The sequence below is a fragment of the Pteropus alecto genome, unplaced genomic scaffold (genome assembly GCF_000325575.1).
Source record: "Pteropus alecto unplaced genomic scaffold, ASM32557v1 scaffold25, whole genome shotgun sequence".
NCBI classification, from domain to species: domain Eukaryota; kingdom Metazoa; phylum Chordata; class Mammalia; order Chiroptera; family Pteropodidae; genus Pteropus; species Pteropus alecto.
In genome coordinates this window covers 16842030-16853198 of record NW_006441955.1, presented here as the reverse complement: position 1 = coordinate 16853198, position 11169 = coordinate 16842030, and the positions used below count along the sequence as shown (strand labels likewise).

Below are 11169 nucleotides of genomic sequence, written 5' to 3'. Positions count from 1 at the left end.
AAGGTTAAACTAGTCACTAGGTCAAAGGACCCCTATTTAAGTGGCAGAGCCAGAATGCACATCTGTGAGACTCCAGATCTCACCGTCTTAAGCATGGGTATTCTTCCTCTAAAACAATTAGAGGAAGTATCACACAGTATCAGAGCAAGGTATTCAGAATGCAGACTCTGGATTCAGGCGTGGGCACCCTAATTTCTTTTGTCTCTTTCCTGAGTAATAGTAGTACCTACCTCATAAGTTTATTATGATAATTAAATAACGATACACGTACAGCACCTACAGTGCACGGCACACAGAATGCCATATGTGTTGATTATATGGCACTCATTTTTCAGTTCCCACTCTGATTTTCTTCATTTTTAATTTATTCAACTAAGTAAAATGTTGTGTTTCCGTTTTCTCTGACATTTGGGGTATCGTCACTAATGGTAAAGTATAGGACTTCCCTGTCTCACCTAATGTTGTGAAAAATTCTACTGAATTTTAATACAGCCACAGAAGACTCCAGTATACGTGTTTCCTTTCTAACTATAGATGTACCAAGCTTTCTCCGTTTGTGCACTTTATATCTTTGTTGTTTGGATAGCCTGAATGATGTACTTCTGTGTGCTAAGGAAAGGGCCAGATGTTTTTCAAACCCTTCTCGTGTGTGTTTAATACAGAACAATGAGTTTCTCAAACCGTAGAATAATCTTACATTTCTTTTATCCTCTGAGAGCTTCCTGTATTTGTGAACTCATTTCAAATCAGCAACTGCAGCCTCAACATCTGGGCCCTCCCTGCTGCAGGGAACATAAATTAACTGGTAGTATCCTGTAAATGTTATGGGCAGGAGCTTGGGGAGTACACAGAGGCAGGCCAGGGTGCTTTCAGTATCTAGCAGCTGGTCCCGATGTAGTGCCTCAGAACTGGTTTTAGCTGACGTCAGATAACGCTGATGTGCACCAGATTGGCTTGTAGTACCAGTAAAACTGATCCTTCCCACTTCCCCTCCTGCCCCTGTGCTTGCCAGAATGCTGGAGACCAATATGAACTCACAGTTGTCATTTGATCTCCATCTGGCTGCTGTCACTAAAGCTGCCTTTTATCACTTGCCAAAAGTGTAAAGCTAAAGACATTTCTCTTTCTCACAGATCTTTGCTTCTAGTCCTTACTGTTCTAATTTTCTGGGTAGTTTCAAATAATTCTCCTTCTGTCTGAATCTATGTACTACCATCAGGAAACTAACAAAGGACCCACTAGAATACTTACCCACATGTCTTCTTGGTGAACTAGATTTAGCAATAGATTTTTAGGAAGTGTTAGAGGTGGGCTGTGGCTTTGTTGACTTCAAATATTATGTCTTAAGTTTGATGTGGTTTGAATTTCTGATAAAAATATGAGATTTGCGTGTCTGATCTTATGCTGTGGTAAGTTTTATGGAGCTGTAGATCACAATAGTCTAGCCATACAATTATATGGGTCCTGTATTGAATTAGAATCTACATGAATTAAACAATAAATATAAGGGTTACATGCCATAAATTGGATTTTATAACAGCTTAATAATCTGTAGAGTACAGAAGAATGAATACTGAGGTGATGTTTAATGTACTTAGCCACTGGGATGTTCTTAGTTAAAGCTGATCATAGATCTGGTACCAGCTTAAAGATTTACTGTTGGTGATTGTTCAGTAGTTAAGATTTAGCAATCTTAGCACCACAGTCTGAAAATTATTTTTGGTCATGAAACATCTTTAGAGATGACATTTCACATTCAATAAGTGTTGATGGCAATGATGATGAAATATCATAGGCTCTAAAAATTTTGAACAAATTCAGGATCCTGATTTTTACTTAGTTTAGCAAATTAATCTCTTTAAGAAGTAATTATAAAGAAGCTTTTTATGTATGCTCTTAGTATACTGTTTATCAAAAAAAAAAGCAAATTATGAGGCACTACATTCTGTTTGAATCTATATTGTGTGTTTATGTATAAAAAAAAGAAGTAATTTGGAAGGACATAGAACACAATGAAAACAAAGTTCCTCTTTGATGATGGAATTACAGATCATTTAGATTTTCTTATTTGGGATTATTTTTATTTGAGAATGTTTTGTATAATAAGCATGTGTTCCTCTTTTAAGTAATATTTTTAATAGTGGTAAAATTTACCTTTATTGAAAGACACAGATCGTAAGTGTACAATTTGATGAGTTTTGACAAATCTATACACTCATGTAACCTAATTAAAATGTAAAGTCCAATCAAGATATAACCCCAATGATATAACCCCAGTCAAGATATATAACATTTTCATTGCCCCTTTCCAGTAAGTCCTCACACCCAATAAGCAACCACTATTCTGATTTCTATCATCATAGATGAACATGTCACTTTTTAAATTAAAAAAATGTAGCACAATGTTGGTTTTGTTTTTTGTTTTTTTTTTTTTTTTAAGCAACTTCTGTGTATACTGAGATAGGAACCGAAAGAAAAAAGTTGAAAAAGTTCCCTGCCTTCAAGTATCTTACCTTGTCAGTGAGGAGATGAGAAAAATAATAGAGAGAGCTTAGGAGAGAGAATTTAAGAGGTAAATCATGTAGCTCAAGAAAACTCAGAGAACAAGATAATCATGAAAGGTTTTATAAGATCTTGAATCCATAATTTCATTTCCATAGAAAAAGGGGGAAAGTCTACTAGACTATAAGCTCTAACAGGTCAGGAAGTGTGTTTATTTTGTTCACTGTATCCACAGTGCCTTACACATTACCTGGCAAAGGTACTGACAAAAAATATTTGTGGACTGAATAAGTCGATACTATTATTCAGTTACTCAGCCAACAAAGATTTATTCACTCTTCCAACAAATACTTATTTACCTATTACCATGTGCCAGAGATTATGCTAAACACTGGAGGTAGAATGATAGACAATGGTCCCTAAAAATGGTAGACATGGCCCCTACCCTCATGGAGCTTACAATGTATCTTGTCAGGAAGACTTATATTAACTGTTTTAGAGGCAGACTGAATGGCACTAGTAAGGGATTAAAGAGGAAGGAGCTTGGTGAGCCTGAGAAATTGAGAAAAGGCCAGTACAGCGAGCAAGAGTGACAGAGCAGGAGATGGGACTACAGAGTTAGTCAAGGACCAGCTGACTAAATGTTGGTTGTCAGATGAATTTGTGATTTTTATCCCAAGGACAACAGGGAGCTATTGAAGGATTTTAAGCAGGGGAAGGACACAATCAATTTTGTGTTTTTAAAGTATTTTTCTGGCTCTTGGACAGAGAGAGAATGGCTTGGACAAAGGCAAGGGTAGTCTTTCTAGACTGGTCAAGAGGCTATTATGGAAAGGGGGAGTTGGTTGAGGGCCTTGGAGAGGACTGCAGCAGGGAAATTGAAAAGGTGTATTCAGAGGTAGAACTGAACTTTGGCAAATGATTGGCAAATGATTGGCAAGTGATGAATACATGAGCAGAGGTGTCAAGAGTGACTCCAGGTCCTGGCCTGAGCAACTTGGTTCATGGTGGAACCACTCATTTATTTTTCTTTAACTCATTATGCAAAAGAAGCCAAGCTCATAGATTGACCATGGTGAGAGTCAAACCTCTGATGGGTAGAGTTCAAGCCACATATCTACAATCTGTCTATTGCATACCTGAGGTGCAAAGGTGGCAATTTGGAATGGCTAGCGTAGGGCAAAATGGTGATGGTGGAAGGATTTTTATATCTACCACCTGTTCTCTTGGGTACATTTTCTTGCTGCTGCCCATGCTCTGCCCTTTCTCCCACCAACCCTCATATCCTTTTCAGGTATCTGAGAACTCATCCCTACTAAGGTAATTACTGATAACTAAAGCTTCAAGGTAGGGCTTCCTTTTCCCTACCTCCTAAACCCCACTTACTGCGAGTCTTTGCCTTTTAAGAAGAATGGAATGAGTATTAGGGAGATAGGATGAGCCACAGAGCTAGTTGTTGCAGTTGCAATTTCTTAGAGAAATAAGGCTGCCCTCAGCCTTTGCAGGCCGGGCCCATCTTATTGTTCTCTATTTATCCTGTTATTTTCTTCTTTGCCCTTCTCCAGTATCTTCTTTGTACTCTCTGCCTGTCAATTGTCTTTATTTAGGACCCTAGCTCTTTGGCTTTGGAAAGTTTACTTAAGATCTCTGAACCTCAGTTTGAACTATAGTTGGGTGATAATATCAACATCAGTGGATTTAATGTCTTCTATATGGTAGCTTCTCACTATTAAGTGCTTTCCCTTTCATTGGTTCCATTACTTGGAGTCCTCAGGAAGTAGATTCAGGAAGTCACTCTCAGGCACATTTAGTATTTATAGGCAAGCTTAAAGGTACCATCACAGTGAATTTGGGAGGTGTTTCCTTTATCTCTATTTTTCTCTTTACTTGCCCACTGCATGAAGACATATCTTTTTCAAGAGATGGTCATTTGTTTCACCAAGTTGTAAGTATATGCCATTGAACACAATAATTATTAAGGGAGACAGGCTAGATCTGCAAAAATTCATTCTCACCATAAGCAAAGCAATTCAATAAGTGTACTATACTGATTACCAATCACAAACATTATTATGTATGAAGACTAGTCCTTTGTTTGAAAAGTACACATATGAATCAAGTAAACTAACCTGTATCATTTATATCTATGAATAATATATGTTTCTATAGATCAATGGGACACAACAGAGAGCCCAGAAATAAATCTATGCTTTGTCAATTATATGGTCAATTAATTTATGACAAAGGAGGCAAGCACATGTAATGGGGAATGGACAGTCTCTTCAACGAGTGGTGTTGGCAAAACTTGATAGATATATGCAAAAAATAAAACTGAACCACTATATTGCACCATATACAAAAAAAATCAAAATGGATTAAAGACTTAAATGTAAGATATGAAACCATAAAACTCCTAGAAGAAAACATTGGCAGTAAACTTTTTGATATTGGTCTTAGCAATATATATATATATATATATATATATATATTGCTAATATCTCCCTGGGTAATGACCAAAAAAGCAAAAATATACAAATGGGACTACATTAAAATAAAAAGGTTTTACACAACAAAGGAAACCATCAACGAAACAAAAGATCCATCCTATAAGGGATTATATAAAAATACATAAAGAACTCATACAACTCAACATCATAAAACAAATAATCCAATTTAAAAATGAGCAGAAGACCTGAATAGACATTTCCCCAAAGGAGACATACAGATAGACAACAGACATATGAAAAGATTGTCAAATACTAATCATCAGAGAAATGCAAATTAAAACCATAAGATGTAACTCGCACCTATCAGAATTGCTATCATCAATAAATCAACAAGCAACAAATGTTGGTGAGGGTGTGTGAAGAAAAGAGAATCCACTTGCACTGTTAATGGGATTTTAAATTTGGTGCAGCCACTATAGAAAACAGTTGGGAAGTTCCTCTAAAAATTAAAAATAGAATTACCATATGACCAGCAATCACATTTCTGAGTATTTATCCAAAGAAAATGAAAACACTAATTTGAAAAGATATACGCACCATATGTTCACTGCAGCATTATATACAATAGCCAAGATATGGAAGCAACCTAGGTGTCCATCGATAGATGAATAGATAAAGAAGATGTGACATATACATATGGTGATCATATTGTAAAGTATATAAATATCCTATCGCTATGTTGTATACCTGAAACTAATATGTCAACCATACTTTAATTTAAAAAAATATATATGTGTTTATTTAAATTAGTCAACAAGGGCCCAGCATCCATTCATTTAGTCATACATTGTTGTTATATACATACAATAGAATATTACTTAGCAATAAAAAAGAATGAATCTTGTCATTTGCAAAAACATGGATGGAACTAAAGGGTATTATGCTAAGTGAGGTAAGTCAGACAAAGAAAGACAAAACACCATTTGATTTCACTTATATGTGAAATCTAAAAAAACAGCAAACAAACAAAACAGAAACAGGCTTATAGACACAGAGAAAAAACTGATGATTGCCAGAGGGGAGAGTATTGGGGGAAATGGGTAAAATAGTGAAAAGCAATAAGAGATACAAACTTCCAGTTATAAAATAGATAAGTCATGGGCATATAATGAATAGCACAGGGAATAAAGTCATTCATATTATAACTTTGTACAGTGACAAATGGCTACCAGATTTATCATGGCGATCACAATGTAAGGTATATAAATGTCCAATCACTATGTCATATACCTGAAACTAATATAGTATTATATGTCTACTATATTATATAAAAAAAAAATATGCATTTATCCAAATCAGTTAACAAGGGCACAGCATTCACTCATTCATTTAGTCATATATGGTCGTTAAGCACCTACTATGTGCAAAAGTGTGCAGCAGGATCTGGGTCCACAGTGATGAATAAGACAGAGTTTCAGTGGACTTCACATTCTGTTGAAGAAAATGCACTTGAAACAATAATTACAGAATTAATTACTCAATTATAATAGTGGTAAATTCTACAAAGAAACAATTACAGGTTGCTAAGAGAACTTACAGCAAGGAGAACTGATCAAGTGGGGAGGTCAGAGAGGCTGGGGGAGACTTCTGAGGAAATAACTAGTAAGCACTGAATATGAAGGCTAAAAAGCAATTTCTGGGAAGAAAAGAGAAGAGCCCCCTAACTGTTTGGAGGCCGAAGATTCTGAGTTTCCCAACGCTGGTTGGTGCTGTCTCAGGGTATGACCTTCCATGATTTGGTGTTCCGAGGCTGGAATTTGTAAGGATCTTCCCATCCAGTAGCACCCAAATTGGGGAAACCCATTTAAGCACCCTCAGAAACAATCAGTGAAAATTGAGTAGAGAGTATAAAGGTATTAAATATCGTTAAATTTCCCTTCCCAAAGGGATATATACACAGGCTACTCCAAAACCTCATTTTATTGAAGGTCCGCTTTTAGACAACTATTTTACACATCTGTGAACTCCTTCAGTCCTCTATTCACCATGCAAAACCCTCACACCCAGAGTAACTGAGAGTGAGAGAGATTAAATAACCCACCCAAAGTACCAACCCTTGTCCCATGAAAGCCCATGATCTTTCAGCTACACCAAGCAGCCCAATTGTTAGCATATTATTAGATGACTGCTGTCTTCTTTAGGAGAACTTAGAACATTAAAGAAAAACTTAAAAAGTGACAGGGAGCCCCAGAACTAGTGCATTTCAATTGTACCCAAGTACAATCTATAATGTTCCCATTTTTAAAATTGTTATTTAACAAAGATGATTATGATTCGTGAGCAGGTCCATGCTTTGACTATTTAATTTTGTGTATGTTGATATTCTGGTTCCCTGAATTTTATTGGCCAAGTGGTGAAAGGAGAGTCAGCATGATTAGGAGAGTTTCTACTAACGTGATGAACCATGAAAAACTAAGTGGAGGAACATACCATCAGAGGATAAGGAGAAGTAGTTTAGTTGTGTGAACTATTGTCAGCCTCCCACAATTCCTGTATGAAACTGATATTGCTGTATTTACACTGAATTTCTATTTCCAAAGCACTAATGTGTTATTTAATTTTATCCTTATTAGAGATCACATTCAAATAGAACCAGAAAACCAAAAAGAACTGAGGAAGCTTCTTGGGAACAGTTTGGCAATTGAGTAAGTAGATCAGAAGGGTTTGATGATCATTTCTTTTTCTATTTCATGGGAAAAACTCAAGTGACCCAAACACCCATGGTTCTTTGGACTGAGATCAAGAAACAAATAAATAGAGTCTTCATGTTCTGCTTTGCTTGTGGGAGTTGCAGAAATGAAAATCTACACAAGGACTTTATTTCTTGCAGTTTGTGCATTGACCTTCTCCAGGACTGGGGGTGTCTCTGATATAAATGATGCTAAATAATTACATAAATTAATTTTAAAGCAGTGCTGTAAATTGGTCTGGCCAAGCTTAAGCAAAATGGTGACATGTTATCTTGAACCCCAAAGTCTTGGTTGAGCCTTTTAGTCCATTCCTCTTTTCTCACAGGTTTCTTATCCACCTTGAGTGTTAACTCCTGCAAGCTGTGCCTTCTATTCATTTCTTAGATCTACCTTTCTCAGATATGCCCACTGAAAAGGCTAAGTTCAAGATTTGAGCCTCTCTAGCCCATGTAATTGCTACTGCTGCGGTGCTTTTCCTCTCATACCCTTCAACTACTCCCAACAGCTGCCCCAGAAGTATCTTTTTGCAAATTATCCAATCAGGTTTCATCACTGCTGAGAACCCTTCGATGGGGCAAAGTTCAAGCTGCTTAGCATGGCATGTGACCAGACCTCTGCTGACCTCACAAGTGTCATTTCCTGCCTCATAAAGTACTTCTGCCCCAGGTACTTCTTGTTCCAGCAAGAAGCGTTTATGGTGCCCAACAGGTCTAGTTTTATGGACATGCAACCTGTGCCTTTGCACAGGGCCCTGCGCTTAGAAGGACTGTCTGATTTAATGCTCTAAGTGTTGAAATTCTTAATAATTTATGAACAAGGGGTCCTGCATTTTCATTTTGCTCTGGGCTATACAAATTATGTAGCTGGTTCTTGTGCCCAAACTTCATGTTGCTTCTTTCCTCTGTGTGTTGCATGTATTCTTCTCCCTATCTAGCGTATCTTTCCCTTCATCTCCATCTCAAATGCTCTTCTTAGTCTTTCAAGTGTAATTTGAGTACCACTTCCTTACAGAAACCTTCCCTGAACACTTGTCCTCCACCCCCGAATATGTTAATCCCTCCCTCCTCTGTGCTATTCCTTTATATTGCTCAAATGTCTATTACAGTTCTTCCATGTTATATGGTGATTAATCACTTATCTGCCTGTCTCCCTCTACCAACCTTCGATCTTCTTGAGGACAAGGTCCATGCAGGGCCCAGCAGATGGAGCATAATGGTTAAGAACTCTGAAACAAGACTATCTGGCTGAGTGTGACCCTGGTGAAGTCTCCTGGCTTCTCTGTGTCTTTGTTCTCTCACTTTTCAAAAGGAAGATAATCATAGAATCTATCTTGAAAGGTTGTTGCTTGAGATGTGAATAAGATAATCTACATAAAGTACTTGCAACAGGGCCTGGCATACAGTAAGTGCTCAATAAATATTTCCTGCTCTTACACATTATTCTTTTATTGTGTTTCTGGAACACAATACATTTTTTCCGAACATTTATTGAATACCTACTGCACACTGGGCTCTATGCTGGCTGACTGAGATACGAAGTGAAATAAAACATGGTCTCTGCTCTCAAAGAGTTTAATTTTAGTCAGTGAGAGAGATAAGCAATTAACAATCATAGTCAGCATGACAAAATACTAAATGCAAGTTACTTTGAGAGCACTAAAGGAGGCCATCTGAATTAGACTGGGGAGATGAAGCCTGATGTGAATTGTACAGAATTCATAGGAGTTAGCTAAACATAGAAAAGGAGGAAGATTATTTGGGAGAGAGGGAACAGCATAAGAAAAGGCACATAAGTGTGAAAGTCTCACATGTTTAGGAAACTATATGACATTCTATGTGGCTGAAGCAAATGGTTGTTTGGTGATGTTTTGAGAGACTAGAGAGATAGACTGGCAAGACTAACAAATAGATTTTAGCTCTGGTCTATTGGTAGTAGCTGCCTGGAACGTTGTATTGAGAAGGATCCTGAAGCCACGTCCAGTCTTTGTGGGAAAGAATGATGGGATGCATTAGTTCTATTTGTTATGGGAGCAGAAGAGGGGAATGGGAGCCTACGTGTTGCATATCTGCCATTATTTATAGATTATGTAGGGCCTCATATGCTGTTATCAAGAGGTTTGATTTTATCTTGAAAACTATTGGGAATAATTGAACAATTTTAAGTATGGGAGTGACACAATCGGTTTACATAATAGGTATCCCATAAATGCTTGAGCCCCACTAACTATGAGCCCCACTTCACCTATTAATGATTTAGTGTGTCAAATGCACCCAAATGATCTGAACCCAGCAAATAAAACATGCATAACTGAGCCAACCCTGCTCAGAGCATTGTGCTAAGTGCTGAAAGCATTTGAGCAACATCTAATGATGCTTAACATGCTCCCATGGTGTGATTTACACAGTAAAATAGTCTGGTTCACGCTGCAGTTTCAAATGGAGAATTAAAGTAGTGTTAATAATTTATGCAGCTGTAATATTTCATGCTATGAGCTGGATGTATCTCAAAAGAAAGACTTTGAGGCTTTTTTTTGAAACTTTAACCATCCTGCTGATTACAAATCAAGCAGTAAGGAAATGATTCAAAGAAACAAATTGTAATGCTTTAAAATAGGAATGTATTGATATATATCTTTATGAATATTCCTTTTATTATTATTATTTATTATTATTATTTGTGCCTACAGTACGTGGTCTTCCTAGGTGGTCTCCCATCCAAGTACTAACCAAGCCCAACCCTGCTTAGCTTTTGAGATCAGACATCGGGCTTGTTCAGGGTGGCATGGCCATAGACCATGGACTGTGGCTCCACTGGGGTGCAAACCCAGGACCTTTTGTGTGTAAAGCAGATTTGCTAACCACTATGCTATGGACCATGTCCTGAATATTTCTAATAGGTATTTCATTTGTAATGAAGAGAAAGAGCTCTGACATTTGGGCTATTAAAAAAAAAATAGACTTCTTATTAAGAAAATAAATTAAAGCCCCATAAAATTGTCATTTGTTATTGCAAGCATTATCTTTTAAGTGCAACTGGTAAAAAGAAAAATTTTTTTGAGAAGCTGTGCTTCTGAAAGAATATAAAAGGGTGGTTATCCTCAACAAATTTAGTATTATAGCCAAAGGTGTATATTTCTATTGATTTTTTCCTTGACTCCCAAAAGATTTAAGATAGCATAGATTGATGCAAACAATATAGCAAAGAAAAATTAATTTAAAATAACTACAAATGATGGGACAGAAAGAATTCGAATGTAAGGAAACCCAGTGGCATTCATATATGTGATTAGGGCACAATAGAAGAAAAAGCACATATATCTCAAGACTCTCAAGCCAAGCAACACTTGAATTCTTATCTTGTACCACAAAGAAGATCGAAGTAAATGACATTTCCGATTGAGTTATTATAAGTGAAAAGACTAAAAGCAGATTTTTCAGATATTGCCTAGAAATGATAACAAGAGTCAGTGA

The 11169-nt window shown here is 36.8% G+C and overlaps 1 pseudogene; it reads right to left on the bottom strand.

Annotated features, from left to right (window-relative positions):
* Positions 1-10376: 10376 nt before the first annotated feature.
* LOC112486020 lies at positions 10377-10492 on the bottom strand (annotated as a pseudogene).
* Between the last annotated feature and the right edge of the window lie 677 nt (positions 10493-11169).